Genomic DNA, 21168 nt, shown 5'->3' on the forward strand with positions numbered 1-21168 from the left:
GCTGCTCTGATCGGTCTCTGACCTTATATACACACAAGAGGCAAGTTCACTCGCATGGAAGCCCCGCCCGTTTGGCCCCGCCCACACACACGAGGTGTGCACCCTCTTCCCGCCATTTACCCACTATGATGGACAGCTCACTCAAGGGACCCTGCGCACTTCGGCGAGATTGCATAGTAACACACACATTGTCGCTGGAACTAGTTGAAGCTCAAATGCAGTGACTCATTCATCAGCCCAAAAACAATCGTGAGAGTTGGGAGGCTGGGCAGCTGTGCCTTCTTCCCAAATCTACCGTCGAAAATCAGCTGTGATGCTGGACAGAGGCCTTTGCATCCTTGACTTTCAAGAGCGCAATCCCTGTGTTGTTCCTGTGCCCACGAGCTTCTGTATCTTCATCTGCTGCTCTGATCGGTCTCTGACCTTTTATACACACAAGAGGCATGTTCACTCGCATGGAAGCCCCGCCCGTTTGGCCCCGCCCACACACACGCGGTGTGCACCGTCTTCCCACCATTTACCCACTATGATGGACAGCTCACTCAAGGGACCCCTGCGCACTTCGGCGCGAATGCATAGTAACACACACCTGGTCGCTGTAGACAACTCTCTGGCACTTTAGGCAGCTGTAGTGTAGTAAAAGCACTATACATTTACCCAACGAGGTAGCACTTACTGATTATCCAGTAGAAAGTACTCCAGTTGAGTAGAGGTATGGCACAAAACGGTGGCGTCTTCTTGAATAAATATGAAAGGCAGGGTCCATTCTGGCACGATGGTCCTGGCACAAAAATTAAACCTCAACAGGAAGCACTTACAGATATCATTACAGCATGTGCCCTAGTTGAAGCTTAAATTCAGTGACTCATTCATCAGCCCAAAAACAATCGTGAGCGTCGTGGAGGCTGGGCAGGTGTGCCTTCTTCCCAAATATACCATCGAAAATCAGCTGTGATGCTGGACAGAGGCATTTGCATCCTTGACTTTCACGAGCGCAATCCCTGTGCTGTTCCTGTGACCTCGAGCTTCTGTATCTTCAGCTGCTGCTCTGATCGGTCTCTGACCTTATATACACACAAGAGGCATGTTCACTCGCATGGAAGCCCCGCCCGTTTGGCCCCGCCCACACACACACGCGGTGTGCACCGTCTTCACGCCATTTACCCACTATGATGGACAGCTCACTCAAGGGACCCCTGCGCACTTCGGCGAGATTGCATAGTAACACACACATTGTCGCTGGAACTAGTTGAAGCTCAAATGCAGTGACTCATTCATCAGCCCAAAAACAATCGTGAGCGTTGGGAGGCTGGGCAGCTGTGCCTTCTTCCCAAATCTACCGTCGAAAATCAGCTGTGATGCTGGACAGAGGCCTTTGCATCCTTGACTTTCAAGAGCGCAATCCCTGTGTTGTTCCTGTGCCCACGAGCTTCTGTATCTTCATCTGCTGCTCTGATCGGTCTCTGACCTTTTATACACACAAGAGGCATGTTCACTCGCATGGAAGCCCCGCCCGTTTGGCCCCGCCCACACACACACGCGGTGTGCACCGTCTTCCCGCCATTTACCCACTATGATGGACAGCTCACTCAAGGGACCCCTGCGCCCTTCGGCGCGAATGCATAGTAACACACACCTGGTCGCTGTAGACAACTCTCTGGCACTTTAGGCAGCTGTAGTGTAGTAAAAGCATTATACATTTACCCAACGAGGTAGCACTTACTGATTATCCAGTAGAAAGTACTCCAGTTGAGTAGAGGTATGGCACAAAACGGTGGCGACTTCTTGAATAAATATGAAGGGCAGGGTCCATTCTGGCACGATGGTCCTGGCACAAAAATTAAACCTCAACAGGAAGCACTTACAGATATCATTACAGCATGTGCCCTAGTTGAAGCTTAAATTCAGTGACTCATTCATCAGCCCAAAAACAATCGTGAGCGTCGTGAAGGCTGGGCAGGTGTGCCTTCTTCCCAAATCTACCGTCGAAAATCAGCTGTGATGCTGGACAGAGGCCTTTGCATCCTTGACTTTCAAGAGCGCAATCCATGTGCTGTTCCTGTGACCTCGAGCTTCTGTATCTTCAGCTGCTGCTCTGATCGGTCTCTGACCTTATATACACACAAGAGGCATGTTCACTCGCATGGAAGCCCCGCCCGTTTGGCCCCGCCCACACACACACGGTGTGCACCCTCTTCCCGCCATTTACCCACTATGATGGACAGCTCACTCAAGGGACCCCTGCGCACTTCGGCGCGATTGCATAGTAACACACACATAGCCGCTGGAACTAGTTGAAGCTCAAATGCAGTGACTCATTCATCAGCCCAAAAACAATCGTGAGCGTTGGGAGGCTGGGCAGATGGGCCTTCTTCCCAAATATACCATCGAAAATCAGCTGTGATGCTGGACAGAGGCCTTTGCATCCTTGACTTTCAAGCGCGCAATCCCTGTGCTGTTCCTGTGACCACGAGCTTCTGTATCTTCATCTGATGCTCTGATCGGTCTCTGACCTTATATACACACAAGAGGCATGTTCACTCGCATGGAAGCCCCGCCCGTTTGGCCCCGCCCACACACACGAGGTGTGCACCCTCTTCCCGCCATTTACACACTATGATGGACAGCTTACTCAAGGGACCCCTGCGCACTTCGGCGAGATTGCATAGTAACACACATTGTCGCTGGAACTAGTTGAAGCTCAAATGCAGTGACTCATTCATCAGCCCAAAAACAATCGTGAGCGTTGGGAGGCTGGGCAGCTGTGCCTTCTTCCCAAATCTACCGTCAAAAATCAGCTGTGATGCTGGACAGAGGCCTTTGCATCCTTGACTTTCAAGAGCGCAATCCCTGTGCTGTTCCTGTGACCACGAGCTTCTGTATCTTCAGCTGCTGCTCTGATCGGTCTCTGACCTTATATACACACAAGAGGCATGTTCACTCGCATGGAAGCCCCGCCCGTTTGGCCCCGCCCACACACACGCGGTGTGCACCGTCTTCCCACCATTTACCCACTATGATGGACAGCTCACTCAAGGGACCCCTGCGCACTTCGGCGAGATTGCATAGTAACACACACATTGTCGCTGGAACAAGTTGAAGCTCAAATGCAGTGACTCATTCATCAGCCCAAAAACAATCGTGAGCGTTGGGAGGCTGGGCAGCTGTGCCTTCTTCCCAAATCTACCGTCGAAAATCAGCTGTGATGCTGGACAGAGGCCTTTGCATCCTTGACTTTCAAGAGTGCAATCCCTGTGCTGTTCCTGTGCCCACGAGCTTCTGTATCTTCATCTGCTGCTCTGATCGGTCTCTGACCTTATATACACACAAGAGGCATGTTCACTCGCATGGAAGACCCGCCCGTTTGGCCCCGCCCACACACACCCGGTGTGCACCGTCTTCCCGCCATTTACCCACTATGATGGACAGTTCACTCAAGGGACCCCTGCGCACTTCGGCGCGATTGCATAGTAACACACACTTGGTCGCTGGAACTAGTTGAAGCTCAAATGCAGTGACTCATTCATCAGCCCAAAAACAATCGTGAGCGTCGTGGAGGCTGGGCAGGTGTGCCTTCTTCCCAAATCTACCGTCGAAAATCAGCTGTGATGCTGGACAGAGGCCTTTGCATCCTTGACTTTCAAGAGCGCAATACCTGTGCTGTTCCTGTGACCTCGAGCTTCTGTATCTTCAGCTGCTGCTCTGATCGGTCTCTGACCTTATATACACACAAGAGGCATGTTCACTCGCATGGAAGCCTCGCCCGTTTGGCCCCGCCCACACACACGCGGTGTGCACCGTCTTCACGCCATTTACCTACTATGATGGACAGCTCACTCAAGGGACCCCTGCGCACTTCGGCGAGATTGCATAGTAACACACACATTGTCGCTGGAACTAGTTGAAGCTCAAATGCAGTGACTCATTCATCAGCCCAAAAACAATCGTGAGCGTTGGGAGGCTGGGCAGCTGTGCCTTCTTCCCAAATCTACCGTCGAAAATCAGCTGTGATGCTGGACAGAGGCCTTTGCATCCTTGACTTTCAAGAGCGCAATCCCTGTGTTGTTCCTGTGCCCACGAGCTTCTGTATCTTCATCTGCTGCTCTGATCGGTCTCTGACCTTTTATACACACAAGAGGCATGTTCACTCGCATGGAAGCCCCGCCCGTTTGGCCCCGCCCACACACACACGCGGTGTGCACCGTCTTCCCGCCATTTATCCACTATGATGGACAGCTCACTCAAGGGACCCCTGCGCCCTTCGGCGCGAATGCATAGTAACACACACCTGGTCGCTGTAGACAACTCTCTGGCACTTTAGGCAGCTGTAGTGTAGTAAAAGCACTATACATTTACCCAACGAGGTAGCACTTACTGATTATCCAGTAGAAAGTACTCCAGTTGAGTAGAGGTATGGCACAAAACGGTGGCGTCTTCTTGAATAAATATGAAGGGCAGGGTCCATTCTGGCACGATGGTCCTGGCACAAAAATTAAACCTCAACAGGAAGCACTTACAGATATCATTACAGCATGTGCCCTAGTTGAAGCTTAAATTCAGTGACTCATTCATCAGCCCAAAAACAATCGTGAGCGTCGTGGAGGCTGGGCAGGTGTGCCTTCTTCCCAAATCTACCGTCGAAAATCAGCTGTGATGCTGGACAGAGGCATTTGCATCCTTGACTTTCACGAGCGCAATCCCTGTGCTGTTCCTGTGACCTCGAGCTTCTGTATCTTCAGCTGCTGCTCTGATCGGTCTCTGACCTTATATACACACAAGAGGCATGTTCACTCGCATGGAAGCCCCGCCCGTTTGGCCCTGCCCACACACACACGGTGTGCACCCTCTTCCCGCCATTTACCCACTATGATGGACAGCTCACTCAAGGGACCCCTGCGCACTTCGGCGCGATTGCATAGTAACACACACATAGTCGCTGGAACTAGTTGAAGCTCAAATGCAGTGACTCATTCATCAGCCCAAAAACAATCGTGAGCGTTGGGAGGCTGGGCAGATGTGCCTTCTTCCCAAATCTACCGTCGAAAATCAGCTGTGATGCTGGACAGAGGCCTTTGCATCCTTGACTTTCAAGAGCGCAATCCCTGTGCTGTTCCTGTGACCTCGAGCTTCTGTATCTTCAGCTGCTGCTCTGATCGGTCTCTGACATTATATACACACAAGAGGCATGTTCACTCGCATGGAAGCCCGCCCCGTTTGGCCCCGCCCACACACACACGGTGTGCACCCTTGTTAGACGGGGACCCTGAGGGTCGGCCGGATACCGAGGGAGAGATCCCCGAGGGGGACCGTCTCCGGCGATCGTACAGACAAGTTACCTCCCTCCCCACAAACAGGCCCCACACCAAGTCGAGTTCAAGGCTTTATATAGGGTTCTTAAGGCAAGGATATCAGCGATACAGGAGATCTTAGACCCGGGGGTCCTCTCACTTCTAGTCTCTGTAGGGAAAGGGGGTAGCGGGACAGTCTTGGTACCGGATCGGTACAGGTAGTGGTAACAGGCGAGCTCACAATCCTCGAGCTGGAGTGTCTGGGGATCGGGCCGCGGCAGCGCCAGCAGGCCAAGGTGATAGTCTCTTAAAGCAGCGGGCCGCGGCAGCGCCAGCAGGCCAAGACGATGGTTTCACGAGGCAGGGGCCGCGGCAGCGCCAGCAGGCCAAGACGATGGTTTCACGAGGCAGAGGGCCGCGGCAGCGCCAGCAGGCCAAGACGATGGTTTCACGAGGCAGAGGGCCGCGGCAGCGCCAGCAGGCCAAGACGATGGTTTCACGAGGCAGGGGCCGCGGCAGCGCCAGCAGGCCAAGACGATGGTTTCACGAGGCAGAGGGCCGCGGCAGCGCCAGCAGGCCAAGTCACGGATGAGTTCTTCTCGGGTCTCTCGACTCCAGGATACAACTGCCTTCCTGGTCTGGTCCTGCCCCAGTTATAGGTCTGGTCCCCTTTGATGTCCGGACCCTCGCGCCTGGGGGGCCGGGAGGTCCGGTATGAGGGAGTCCAGACACCCAGCATGGGGGTGGAGCCAGCGCCCAGGCGGCCGGGGGTGATCGACACCTGGCGGAGGAGAGCCGTTGACGATTCCTTTCTCCCATTGACTCGCCAAGTGGTCACTCTGCCTCCCGGGGGGAGGTTGGTGCCTCGATGTCGGGCCCGGCCGGGCCCGGGGTGAGGGTCGAGTTGAGGCCACGCGGCCTCGTGCGGTAGTGGTCCAAGATGGTGGCTGGGCCGAGGCCGTGGTGTGGATGGTGACCCGGGCCAGCTGGGTTCGGAGCTGGTGTCTTGTGGGTGAGGAATTGCAGTGTGCTTCGGGTGGTCGTCGGGGACTCTGGCAGGGGGATGCAGGGGGAGCCAGGGTCCAGGTCCCATTGTGGGGAGGGGGCAGCCCGACCATGCGGCCTGTCCAACATGCGTCCCCCCCAGCTGAAGGCGGGAAGAGTCAGCCATCTTCCTGGGGACTCTCCTCGCTGAGGCGGAAAAAGCGTGACAGGCCGTCGGCGTTGGCGTGGTCCTGGCCTGGACGATGTTCCACCGTGAAGTCCATCCCCTGCAGGGAGATGGACCAGCGCAACAGCTTCGGGTTCTCCCCCCGCATTTGCATCAGCCATTGCAGGGGTCGGTGGTCTGTTTGTACCCGGAAGTGGGTGCCGAAGAGGTATGGCCGGAGCTTCTTGAGTGCCCAGACTACGGCGAAGGCCTCCCTCTCAATGGTGCTCCAGCGCTGTTCTCGGGGCAAGAGGCGTCTGCTGATGAAGACCACCGGATGGTCGACCCCTTCGGCGTTGAGTTGGGAGAGGACGGCCCCCACACCATGATCGGAGGCGTCCGTTTGCACAAGGAATTCCCGGCTGTAGTCGGGAGCCTGGAGCACGGGGGCCGTGCACATGGCGGTCTTTAGCTTCTCGAAGGCTGATTGGCAGTCCGGGGTCCAGTTGACGGTTTTGGGGCTCTTTTTGGAGGTGAGCTCTGTGAGGGGCCCCACGATGCTGCCATAGTCCTTCACGAACCGCCGGTAGTATCCGGTGAGCCCCAGGAAGGCCGGACCTCCGTTTGGCTCGTCGGGGGTTGCCAGGCCTGGATGGCAGCAATCTTGAGTTGGAGAGGGGCCACCAGCCCGCTTCCCACTTGGTGTCCCAGGTAGGTCACGGACCCTTGGCCAACTTGGCACTTGCTGGCCTTGATGGTGAGCCCTGCTTGCTGGAGGGCGTGTAGAACCTCCCGCAGGTGGCGGAGGTGGTCGGTCCACTGGTGGCTGTACACAGCAATGTCGTCCAGGTAGGCGGCGCTGAAGTCTTCCAGGCCCGCCAGTACCTGGTTTACCAGCCGTTGGAACGTTGCCGGGGCGTTTTTCATGCCGAAGGGCATGACTTTAAAGTGGTAGTGCCCGTCTGGGGTAGAGAAGGCGGATCGTTCTTGGGCCCTAGGGGTGAGGCCGATCTGCCAGTAGCCCGCTGTTAGGTCGAAGATGCTCAGGTAGCGGGCGGCCCCCATCCGGTCAATTAGCTCGTCTGCCCGGGGGATGGGATGAGCGTCGGTCCGGGTAACTGCATTCAGCCCTCGATAGTCCACGCAGAACCGGAGCTCAGGGGCAACGCCCGGGGCAGCTGCCTTGGGAACCAGGACGACTGGGCTCGCCCAGGGACTGTCTGAGGGTTCGATCACTCCTAGGGTCAGCATCTTGGACACCTCGGTCTGGATGCAGGCTCGTACCCGGTCTGGTACGCGGTATGCCCGGTGTCGAATAGGAGGGCTGTCCCCGGTGTCCACATCGTGGAGGCACCAGGGGGTGACTCCGGGGGTGAGGGAGAACAGGGAGGCGAACTGCCTCAGGAGCGTTTGGCAGTCTTGGCGTTGCTCCGGGGACAGGGCCTCGGAGAGCTGGACCCCTTCCACCGAGCCATCCTGCTCGAGGGCCCTCAGTAAGTCTGGAAGGGGTTCGGAGTCTTCTTCTGTCCCAGTATCGGTAGCCATCAGGAGGCTGAGTTCGGATCGCACAAAATGGGGTTTGAGCCTGTTGGCATGGAGGACCCGTAGGGGGTTCCGGGCAGTCTCCATGTCGATTAAATAGGTGACGGGCCCCTTGCGTTCGATTACCTTGAAGGGCCCGGACCATCTGTCTTGGAGGGCACAGGGCTCAACCGGGGACATCACCCAGACCTGTTGTCCAGGTTCGAACTCAATGGAGGACGTGTGCTGATCGTACCACCTCTTCATGTCCTCCTGACTGGCCTCGAGGTTGGCTTTGGCGGTGTCTCGGAACCGCCGGGTCTGGTTGCGGAGAGCCAGGAGATATCGGTAGATGTCCGGGGGAGTTTTCTGGGGAGGCTGCTCCCAACCTTCCTTGACTAGGCTGAGGGGGCCCCGGACGGGGTGCCCGTACAGTAGTTCAAAGGGGCTGAAGCCGAGGGACTTCTGCGGGACCTCCCGATAGGCAAACAGGAGGCATGGAAGCAGTACGTCCCACTGGCGTCGAAGGGGTTCTTCTAGACCCATAATCATCCCCTTGAGGGTGCGGTTGAATCTCTCGACCAGTCCGTTTCCTTGCGGGTGATAGGGGGTCGTGAATTTGTAGGTGACCCCGCATTGCTGCCAGAGGGACTTCATATATCTGGAGATAAAGTTCGTGCCCCTGTCACTGACGACCTCCCGGGGGAACCCCACCCGGGAGAAGATCCCCATCAGGGCCCGGCCCACCACGGGGGCCGTCACAGTCCGAAGGGGGATGGCTTCGGGATAGCAGGTGGCGTGGTCTACCAGGACCAGGATGAACCGGTGTCCTTGGGCTGTTCGAGGGTCGAGGGGCCCCACAATGTCTATTCCTACTCGTTCAAACGGGGTGGTGACGACAGGAAAGGGTTGTAATGGTGCTTTGATTTTTCGGCCACTTTTCCCGCTGGCCTGGCAGGTGGGGCAGGCCTTGCAGTGGTTGGTGACATCCTTCCGCATGTGGGGCCAGAAAAAATGGGTCACCAGGCGGTCGTAGGTTTTATCCTGCCCCAGGTGTCCGGCAAGGGGGACATCGTGGGCTAAGTTCAGGAGGAAGTCTCGGAAGCGAAGGGGCACCACCAGCACCCGACTGGCCCCTAGTTCTGCAACTTTCTGCTCGCTGTAGAGCAGGTCTTGGTCCCAGTAGATCCAGTGGGCCCCCGAGGTCTCCCCGGCGCTCTGGGCCAGGGCTTGCTGCCGGAGTCCTTCGAGAGAGGGACAGGTTTTCTGTTCGGCCCGGAATTGTTCCTGCGTGGGGCCTCCCTCCTGCCGCCATTGTGCCAGGTCAGGGACGTCCCGAAGCTGGTCGGATCCTTCTTCGGTTTGGGTCAATGGACTGGCTTCTGGGGCGGCCTCCTCGGGGATGAGCGCGGGAGGAGGTTCTGGCCACTCAGGCTCTTCTGGGCTGGGGACCGCGCGGGCGGTCATGGACCGGGTCGTGACGCAGACCCATTCGGGGAGGCCAAGCATCCCCAGGTGCTCCCTCCGTTCGACAGCTGCCCAGGGAGAGCTTTCAAGGTCGTTTCCTAGGAGGCAGTCCACGGGGGCATCATCGCGGACAGTTACTTTTAACATCCCTGTTACTCCCCCCCACTCGAAGGGGACGCAGGCCATGTGGCATAGGCTTTCGGAATTGTCGGCTGATCGGACAGGGCAAAGAATGTTCGGCAAGATTTGGTCTGGAGTGACGAGGTGGCGTCGGACCGCCGTTACACTGGCCCCGGTGTCGCGGAGGGCTTCCGCCCGGCGGCCATTAATGTTAACCCATTGACCGTACTTCTGGGTGTTGGCGGGAAGGGGGGCCCGCGGAATCATGTCTCTCTCCCCTAAGCAGACCAGTGCCATGGCGGCGGGTGCCCATTCAGAGGGATCGGTCTCGTACTCTTCCTGGTCTTCCGGGATTAGTTCTTCCCCTAGGGCCGCCGCTGCAACTTGGCGGGGGGTAGTGTTCGGGTTCTTTGGGCAATTGGGATCACTTGCGTAGTGGCCGGGTCGCTGGCACCTGTGGCACGTAATGTTGGCCCGGAAACCGGCCCGGACGGCAGGGCTTCCTCGGCCAACCGGGGTCGAGGGGTTTCTGGGGGGTGACGAGGGGCCGGGGTCTCTCCCCCGACCCTGACTTCCTCCTCCCCCTCGGGGGCGATACGGTCTGGATAATTCGCTGGGTGCGTTCCTGCCAACTCGGGTGCTTTCCCACCGGTCGGCTTCGACGGCTAGTTGTCGAGGGTCGGTTAGCTTACTGTCCAGGAGGTGTTGCCGGAGCTCCACGAAGCAGTTGTTCGACAGGTGCTCCCATACGATAAGGTCAAAGAGTTGTTCGTAGGTGGTTACTTTGTTGCCCTTGATCCACCCCTCGATGGCTCGGCTAAAAAAGTTCACGTACTCCACCCAAGTTGTACCCGGAATCCGTTTGCAGTCGCGGAACCGTTGGCGGTACATCTCCGGTGTGAGCCCGTATCGAGTGAGGAGGGCGGCCTTCATGTGGTCGTAGGAGGTCATCAGCTGGTCCGGGAGTTGTAGCAGGGCGTCCCGCCCTTCGTTGACAAACCTCCCCCATAAACCGGCCCCCCAATCGCTTCGGGGAATCCGGTGGGAGGTCATTGCCACCTCATAGGCTTTAAACCACTGCTGTATATCATCGTTCTTGTGGTATTCCCGGATGACATCTTTGGGGATGTGAACCTTGGGTTCGGTCGAGGCAGACGGGGTCGGTCGTTCGGGGAGCCCGAGGTCTTTATTCTGTTTCTGGACCTCCAGTGCTTTGAGATTGCGCTCATGTTCGTACTCTAGTCTCTTTTCCTCTAGCTCCCTCTGTCTTTGCTTGTCTTCCCGCTCTTCCCTGAGCCGTAAGTGTTCCAGGGTTATTTTTTGTTCTGCCAGCTTGAGTTCCCCATCCAAGCGAAGTCGGGCAAGTTCTAATTCGTGGAGTCTGTTTTTTTCTTTTTCTCGGATCTCTTCCAGGGAGAGATCCGCTCTTTCTTTAGTTGGTGCGGGGCTCGTCTCGGTTGTTTGTGTTCGGGGTACGGCCGTACCCGTTTCCGCCCAAGCTTCTAGGGCTCGTTTGAAGTCTTCCTTTGTGCTAAGACCTGTGGTTGGAAGTCCAAGTTCTATGCAATATTGCTTCAGTTCCCGGTGGTTGTAGTCTTCCAATTTTTCTATCTGAAATTTCTCCGTTGTTCCGCTCTCTATTGACATGGTTGTTGTGTGTGGTGGGGCGAGTGACTTTCTGTACGATTATGCGTAGGTTCGGATCCCGTCGCTGGCCACCAATGTTAGACGGGGACCCTGAGGGTCGGCCGGATACCGAGGGAGAGATCCCCGAGGGGGACCGTCTCCGGCGATCGTACAGACAAGTTACCTCCCTCCCCACAAACAGGCCCCACACCAAGTCGAGTTCAAGGCTTTATATAGGGTTCTTAAGGCAAGGATATCAGCGATACAGGAGATCTTAGACCCGGGGGTCCTCTCACTTCTAGTCTCTGTAGGGAAAGGGGGTAGCGGGACAGTCTTGGTACCGGATAGGTACAGGTAGTGGTAACAGGCGAGCTCACAATCCTCAAGCTGGAGTGTCTGGGGATCGGGCCGCGGCAGCGCCAGCAGGCCAAGGTGATAGTCTCTTAAAGCAGCGGGCCGCGGCAGCGCCAGCAGGCCAAGACGATGGTTTCACGAGGCAGGGGCCGCGGCAGCGCCAGCAGGCCAAGACGATGGTTTCACGAGGCAGAGGGCCGCGGCAGCGCCAGCAGGCCAAGACGATGGTTTCACGAGGCAGAGGGCCGCGGCAGCGCCAGCAGGCCAAGACGATGGTTTCACGAGGCAGGGGCCGCGGCAGCGCCAGCAGGCCAAGACGATGGTTTCACGAGGCAGAGGGCCGCGGCAGCGCCAGCAGGCCAAGTCACGGATGAGTTCTTCTCGGGTCTCTCGACTCCAGGATACAACTGCCTTCCTGGTCTGGTCCTGCCCCAGTTATAGGTCTGGTCCCCTTTGATGTCCGGACCCTCGCGCCTGGGGGGCCGGGAGGTCCGGGATGAGGGAGTCCAGACACCCAGCATGGGGGTGGAGCCAGCGCCCAGGCGGCCGGGGGTGATCGACACCTGGCGGAGGAGAGCCGTTGACGATTCCTTTCTCCCATTGACTCGCCAAGTGGTCACTCTGCCTCCCGGGGGAGGTTGGTGCCTCGATGTCGGGCCCGGCCGGGCCCGGGGTGAGGGTCGAGTTGAGGCCACGCGGCCTCGTGCGGTAGTGGTCCAAGATGGTGGCTGGGCCGAGGCCGTGGTGTGGATGGTGACCCGGGCCAGCTGGGTTCGGAGCTGGTGTCTTGTGGGTGAGGAATTGCAGTGTGCTTCGGGTGGTCGTCGGGGACTCTGGCTGGGGGATGCAGGGGGAGCCAGGGTCCAGGTCCCATTGTGGGGAGGGGGCAGCCCGACCATGCGGCCTGTCCAACAACCCTCTTCCCGCCATTTACCCACTATGATGGACAGCTCACTCAAGGGACCCCTGCGCCCTTCGGCGCGAATGCATAGTAACACACACATAGTCGCTGGAACTAGTTGAAGCTCAAATGCAGTGACTCATTCATCAGCCCAAAAACAATCGTGAGCGTTGGGAGGCTGGGCAGCTGTGCCTTCTTCCCAAATCTACCGTCAAAAATCAGCTGTGATGCTGGACAGAGGCCTTTGCATCCTTGACTTTCAAGAGCGCAATCCCTGTGCTGTTCCTGTGACCACGAGCTTCTGTATCTTCAGCTGCTGCTCTGATCGGTCTCTGACCTTATATACACACGAGAGGCATGTTCACTCGCATGGAAGCCCCGCCCGTTTGGCCCCGCCCACACACACGCGGTGTGCACCGTCTTCCCACCATTTACCCACTATGATGGACAGCTCACTCAAGGGACCCCTGCGCACTTCGGCGAGATTGCATAGTAACACACACATTGTCGCTGGAACAAGTTGAAGCTCAAATGCAGTGACTCATTCATCAGCCCAAAAACAATCGTGAGCGTTGGGAGGCTGGGCAGCTGTGCCTTCTTCCCAAATCTACCGTCGAAAATCAGCTGTGATGCTGGACAGAGGCCTTTGCATCCTTGACTTTCAAGAGTGCAATCCCTGTGCTGTTCCTGTGCCCACGAGCTTCTGTATCTTCATCTGCTGCTCTGATCGGTCTCTGACCTTATATACACACAAGAGGCATGTTCACTCGCATGGAAGACCCGCCCGTTTGGCCCCGCCCACACACACGCGGTGTGCACCGTCTTCCCGCCATTTACCCACTATGATGGACAGTTCACTCAAGGGACCCCTGCGCACTTCGGCGCGATTGCATAGTAACACACACTTGGTCGCTGGAACTAGTTGAAGCTCAAATGCAGTGACTCATTCATCAGCCCAAAAACAATCGTGAGCGTCGTGGAGGCTGGGCAGGTGTGCCTTCTTCCCAAATCTACCGTCGAAAATCAGCTGTGATGCTGGACAGAGGCCTTTGCATCCTTGACTTTCAAAAGCGCAATACCTGTGCTGTTCCTGTGACCTCGAGCTTCTGTATCTTCAGCTGCTGCTCTGATCGGTCTCTGACATTATATACACACAAGAGGCATGTTCACTCGCATGGAAGCCCCGCCCGTTTGGCCCCGCCCACACACACACGCGGTGTGCACCGTCTTCCCGCCATTTACCCACTATGATGGACAGCTCACTCAAGGGACCCCTGCGCACTTCGGCGAGATTGCATAGTAACACACACTTGGTCGCTGGAACTAGTTGAAGCTCAAATGCAGTGACTCATTCATCAGCCCAAAAACAATCGTGAGCGTCGTGGAGGCTGGGCAGGTGTGCCTTCTTCCCAAATCTACCGTCGAAAATCAGCTGTGATGCTGGACAGAGGCCTTTGCATCCTTGACTTTCAAGAGCGCAATCCCTGTGTTGTTCCTGTGCCCACGAGCTTCTGTATCTTCATCTGCTGCTCTGATCGGTCTCTGACCTTTTATACACACAAGAGGCATGTTCACTCGCATGGAAGCCCCGCCCGTTTGGCCCCGCCCACACACACACGCGGTGTGCACCGTCTTCCCGCCATTTACCCACTATGATGGACAGCTCACTCAAGGGACCCCTGCGCCCTTCGGCGCGAATGCATAGTAACACACACCTGGTCGCTGTAGACAACTCTCTGGCACTTTAGGCAGCTGTAGTGTAGTAAAAGCACTATACATTTACCCAACGAGGTAGCACTTACTGATTATCCAGTAGAAAGTACTCCAGTTGAGTAGAGGTATGGCACAAAACGGTGGCGTCTTCTTGAATAAATATGAAGGGCAGGGTCCATTCTGGCACGATGGTCCTGGCACAAAAATTAAACCTCAACAGGAAGCACTTACAGATATCATTACAGCATGTGCCCTAGTTGAAGCTTAAATTCAGTGACTCATTCATCAGCCCAAAAACAATCGTGAGCGTCGTGAAGGCTGGGCAGGTGTGCCTTCTTCCCAAATCTACCGTCGAAAATCAGCTGTGATGCTGGACAGAGGCCTTTGCATCCTTGACTTTCAAGAGCGCAATCCATGTGCTGTTCCTGTGACCTCGAGCTTCTGTATCTTCAGCTGCTGCTCTGATCGGTCTCTGACCTTATATACACACAAGAGGCATGTTCACTCGCATGGAAGCCCCGCCCGTTTGGCCCCGCCCACACACACACGGTGTGCACCCTCTTCCCGCCATTTACCCACTATGATGGACAGCTCACTCAAGGGACCCCTGCGCACTTCGGCGCGATTGCATAGTAACACACACATAGTCGCTGGAACTAGTTGAAGCTCAAATGCAGTGACTCATTCATCAGCCCAAAAACAATCGTGAGCGTTGGGAGGCTGGGCAGATGGGCCTTCTTCCCAAATACACCATCGAAAATCAGCTGTGATGCTGGACAGAGGCCTTTGCATCCTTGACTTTCAAGCGCGCAATCCCTGTGCTGTTCCTGTGACCACGAGCTTCTGTATCTTCATCTGCTGCTCTGATCGGTCTCTGACCTTATATACACACAAGAGGCATGTTCACTCGCATGGAAGCCCCGCCCGTTTGGCCCCGCCCACACACACGAGGTGTGCACCCTCTTCCCGCCATTTACACACTATGATGGACAGCTTACTCAAGGGACCCCTGCGCACTTCGGCGAGATTGCATAGTAACACACATTGTCGCTGGAACTAGTTGAAGCTCAAATGCAGTGACTCATTCATCAGCCCAAAAACAATCGTGAGCGTTGGGAGGCTGGGCAGCTGTGCCTTCTTCCCAAATCTACCGTCAAAAATCAGCTGTGATGCTGGACAGAGGCCTTTGCATCCTTGACTTTCACGAGCGCAATCCCTGTGCTGTTCCTGTGACCTCGAGCTTCTGTATCTTCATCTGCTGCTCTGATCGGTCTCTGACCTTATATACACACAAGAGGCATGTTCACTCGCATGGAAGCCCCGCCCGTTTGGCCCCGCCCACACACACGAGGTGTGCACCCTCTTCCCGCCATTTACACACTATGATGGACAGCTTACTCAAGGGACCCCTGCGCACTTCGGCGAGATTGCATAGTAACACACATTGTCGCTGGAACTAGTTGAAGCTCAAATGCAGTGACTCATTCATCAGCCCAAAAACAATCGTGAGCGTTGGGAGGCTGGGCAGCTGTGCCTTCTTCCCAAATCTACCGTCGAAAATCAGCTGTGATGCTGGACAGAGGCCTTTGCATCCTTGACTTTCAAGAGCGCAATCCCTGTGCTGTTCCTGTGACCTCGAGCTTCTGTATCTTCAGCTGCTGCTCTGATCGGTCTCTGACATTATATACACACAAGAGGCATGTTCACTCGCATGGAAGCCCCGCCCGTTTGGCCCCGCCCACACACACACGGTGTGCACCCTCTTCCCGCCATTTACCCACTATGATGGACAGCTCACTCAAGGGACCCCTGCGCACTTCGGCGCGATTGCATAGTAACACACACATAGTCGCTGGAACTAGTTGAAGCTCAAAAGCAGTGACTCATTCATCAGCCCAAAAACAATCGTGAGCGTTGGGAGGCTGGGCAGATGTGCCTTCTTCCCAAATATACCATCGAAAATCAGCTGTGATGCTGGACAGAGGCCTTTGCATCCTTGACTTTCAAGAGCGCAATCCCTGTGCTGTTCCTGTGCCCACGAGCTTCTGTATCTTCATCTGCTGCTCTGATCGGTCTCTGACCTTATATACACACAAGAGGCATGTTCACTCGCATGGAAGCCCCGCCCGTTTGGCCCCGCCCACACACACGCGGTGTGCACCGTCTTCCCGCCATTTACCCACTATGATGGACAGCTCACTCAAGGGACCCCTGCGCCCTTCGGCGCGAATGCATAGTAACACACACCTGGTCGCTGTAGACAACTCTCTGGCACTTTAGGCAGCTGTAGTGTAGTAAAAGCACTATACATTTACCCAACGAGGTAGCACTTACTGATTATCCAGTAGAAAGTACTCCAGTTGAGTAGAGGTATGGCACAAAACGGTGGCGTCTTCTTGAATAAATATGAAGGGCAGGGTCCATTCTGGCACGATGGTCCTGGCACAAAAATTAAACCTCAACAGGAAGCACTTACAGATATCATTACAGCATGTGCCCTAGTTGAAGCTTAAATTCAGTGACTCATTCATCAGCCCAAAAACAATCGTGAGCGTCGTGGAGGCTGGGCAGGTGTGCCTTCTTCCCAAATATACCATCGAAAATCAGCTGTGATGCTGGACAGAGGCATTTGCATCCTTGACTTTCACGATCGCAATCCCTGTGCTGTTCCTGTGACCTCGAGCTTCTGTATCTTCATCTGCTGCTCTGATCGGTCTCTGACCTTTTATACACACAAGAGGCATGTTCACTCGCATGGAAGCCCCGCCCGTTTGGCCCCGCCCACACACACACGCGGTGTGCACCGTCTTCACGCCATTTACCCACTATGATGGACAGCTCACTCAAGGGACCCCTGCGCCCTTCGGCGCGAATGCATAGTAACACACACATGGTCGCTGTAGACAACTCTCTGGCACTTTAGGCAGCTGTAGTGTAGTAAAAGCACTATACATTTACCCAACGAGGTAGCACTTACTGATTATCCAGTAGAAAGTACTCCAGTTGAGTAGAGGTATGGCACAAAACGGTGGTGTCTTCTTGAATAAATATGAAGGGCAGGGTCCATTCTGGCACGATGGTCCTGGCACAAAAATTAAACCTCAACAGGAAGCACTTACAGATATCATTACAGCATGTGCCCTAGTTGAAGCTTAAATTCAGTGACTCATTCATCAGCCCAAAAACAATCGTGAGCGTCGTGGAGGCTGGGCAGGTGTGCCTTCTTCCCAAATATACCATCGAAAATCAGCTGTGATGCTGGACAGAGGCATTTGCATCCTTGACTTTCACGATCGCAATCCCTGTGCTGTTCCTGTGACCTCGAGCTTCTGTATCTTCATCTGCTGCTCTGATCGGTCTCTGACCTTTTATACACACAAGAGGCATGTTCACTCGCATGGAAGCCCCGCCCGTTTGGCCCCGCCCACACACACACGCGGTGTGCACCGTCTTCACGCCATTTACCCACTATGATGGACAGCTCACTCAAGGGACCCCTGCGCCCTTCAGCGCGAATGCATAGTAACACACACATGGTCGCTGTAGACAACTCTCTGGCACTTTAGGCAGCTGTAGTGTAGTAAAAGCACTATACATTTACCCAACGAGGTAGCACTTACTGATTATCCAGTAGAAAGTACTCCAGTTGAGTAGAGGTATGGCACAAAACGGTGGTGTCTTCTTGAATAAATATGAAGGGCAGGGTCCATTCTGGCACGATGGTCCTGGCACAAAAATTAAACCTCAACAGGAAGCACTTACAGATATCATTACAGCATGTGCCCTAGTTGAAGCTTAAATTCAGTGACTCATTCATCAGCCCAAAAACAATCGTGAGCGTCGTGGAGGCTGGGCAGGTGTGCCTTCTTCCCAAATATACCATCGAAAATCAGCTGTGATGCTGGACAGAGGCCTTTGCATCCTTGACTTTCACGAGCGCAATCCCTGTGCTGTTCCTGTGACCTCGAGCTTCTGTATCTTCATCTGCTGCTCTGATCGGTCTCTGACCTTATATACACACAAGAGGCATGTTCACTCGCATGGAAGCCCCGCCCGTTTGGCCCCGCCCACACACACGAGGTGTGCACCCTCTTCCCGCCATTTACCCACTATGATGGACAGCTCACTCAAGGGACCCCTGCGCACTTCGGCGCGATTGCATAGTAACACACACATTGTCGCTGGAACTAGTTGAAGCTCAAATGCAGTGACTCATTCATCAGCCCAAAAACAATCGTGAGCGTTGGGAGGCTGGGCAGATGTACCTTCTTCCCAAATCTACCGTCGAAAATCAGCTGTGATGCTGGACAGAGGCCTTTGCATCCTTGACTTTCAAGAGCGCAATCCCTGTGCTGTTCCTGTGCCCACGAGCTTCTGTATCTTCATCTGCTGCTCTGATCGGTCTCTGACCTTATATACACACAAGAGGCATGTTCACTCGCATGGAAGCCCCGCCCGTTTGGCCCCGCCCACACACACACGGTGTGCACCCTCTTCCCGCCATTTACCCACTATGATGGACAGCTCACTCAAGGGACCCCTGCGCCCTTCGGCGCGAATGCATAGTAACACACACCTGGTCGCTGAAGACAACTCTCTGGCACTTTAGGCAGCTGTAGTGTAGTAAAAGCACTATACATTTACCCAACGAGGTAGCACTTACTGATTATCCAGTAGAAAGTACTCCAGTTGAGTAGAGGTATGGCACAAAACGGTGGCGTCTTCTTGAATAAATATGAAGGGCAGGGTCCATTCTGGCACGATGGTCCTGGCACAAAAATTAAACCTCAACAGGAAGCACTTACAGATATCATTACAGCATGTGCCCTAGTTGAAGCTTAAATTCAGTGACTCATTCATCAGCCCAAAAACAATCGTGAGCGTCGTGGAGGCTGGGCAGGTGTGCCTTCTTCCCAAATATACCATCGAAAATCAGCTGTGATGCTGGACAGAGGCCTTTGCATCCTTGACTTTCACGAGCGCAATCCCTGTGCTGTTCCTGTGACCTCGAGCTTCTGTATCTTCAGCTGCTGCTCTGATCGGTCTCTGACCTTATATACACACAAGAGGCATGTTCACTCGCATGGAAGCTCCGCCCACACACACGAGGTGTGCACCCTCTTCCCGCCATTTACCCACTATGATGGACAGCTCACTCAAGGGACCCCTGCGCACTTCGGCGAGATTGCATAGTAACACACACATTGTCGCTGGAACTAGTTGAAGCTCAAATGCAGTGACTCATTCATCAGCCCAAAAACAATCGTGAGCGTCGTGGAGGCTGGGCAGGTGTGCCTTCTTCCCAAATCTACCGTCGAAAATCAGCTGTGATGCTGGACAGAGGCCTTTGCATCCTTGACTTTCAAGAGCGCAATCCCTGTGCTGTTCCTGTGACCTCGAGCTTCTGTATCTTCAGCTGCTGCTCTGATCGGTCTCTGACCTTATATACACACAAGAGGCATGTTCACTCGCATGGAAGCCCCGCCCGTTTGGCCCCGCCCACACAAACACGGTGTGCACCCTCTTCCCGCCATTTACCCACTATGATGGACAGCTCACTCAAGGGACCCCTGCGCACTTCGGCGCGATTGCATAGTAACACACACATAGTCGCTGGAACTAGTTGAAGCTCAAATGCAGTGACTCATTCATCAGCCCAAAAACAATCGTGAGCGTTGGGAGGCTGGGCAGATGTGCCTTCTTCCCAAATCTACCGTCGAAAATCAGCTGTGATGCTGGACAGAGGCCTTTGCATCCTTGACTTTCAAGAGCGCAATCCCTGTGCTGTTCCTGTGACCTCGAGCTTCTGTATCTTCAGCTGCTGCTCTGATCGGTCTCTGACATTATATACACACAAGAGGCATGTTCACTCGCATGGAAGCCCCGCCCGTTTGGCCCCGCCCACACACACACGGTGTGCACCCTCTTCCCGCCATTTACCCACTATGATGGACAGCTCACTCAAGGGACCCCTGCGCCCTTCGGCGCGAATGCATAGTAACACACACCTGGTCGCTGTAGACAACTCTCTGGCACTTTAGGCAGCTGTAGTGTAGTAAAAGCACTATACATTTACCCAACGAGGTAGCACTTACTGATTATCCAGTAGAAAGTACTCCAGTTGAGTAGAGGTATGGCACAAAACGGTGGCATCTTCTTGAATAAATATGAAGGTCAGGGTCCATTCTGGCACGATGGTCCTGGCACAAAAATTAAACCTCAACAGGAAGCACTTACAGATATCATTACAGCATGTGCCCTAGTTGAAGCTTAAATTCAGTGACTCATTCATCAGCCCAAAAACAATCGTGAGCGTCGTGGAGGCTGGGCAGGTGTGCCTTCTTCCCAAATATACCATCGAAAATCAGCTGTGATGCTGGACAGAGGCCTTTGCATCCTTGACTTTCACGAGCGCAATCCCTGTGCTGTTCCTGTGACCTCGAGCTTCTGTATCTTCATCTGCTGCTCTGATCGGTCTCTGACCTTATATACACACAAGAGGCATGTTCACTCGCATGGAAGCCCCGCACGTTTGGCCCCGCCCACACACACGAGGTGTGCACCCTCTTCCCGCCATTTACCCACTATGATGGACAGCTCACTCAAGGGACCCCTGCGCACTTCGGCGAGATTGCATAGTAACACACACATTGTCGCTGAACTAGTTGAAGCTCAAATGCAGTGACTCATTCATCAGCCCAAAAACAATCGTGAGAGTTGGGAGGCTGGGCAGCTGTGCCTTCTTCCCAAATCTACCGTCGAAAATCAGCTGTGATGCTGGACAGAGGCCTTTGCATCCTTGATTTTCAAGAGCGCAATCCCTGTGTTGTTCCTGTGCCCACGAGCTTCTGTATCTTCATCTGCTGCTCTGATCGGTCTCTGACCTTTTATACACACAAGAGGCATGTTCACTCGCATGGAAGCCCCGCCCGTTTGGCCCCGCCCACACACACACGCGGTGTGCACCGTCTTCCCGCCATTTACCCACTATGATGGACAGCTCACTCAAGGGACCCCTGCGCCCTTCG

Source organism: Lissotriton helveticus, chromosome 8 (assembly GCF_964261635.1).
Source record: "Lissotriton helveticus chromosome 8, aLisHel1.1, whole genome shotgun sequence".
Classification (NCBI taxonomy): Eukaryota; Metazoa; Chordata; class Amphibia; order Caudata; family Salamandridae; genus Lissotriton; species Lissotriton helveticus.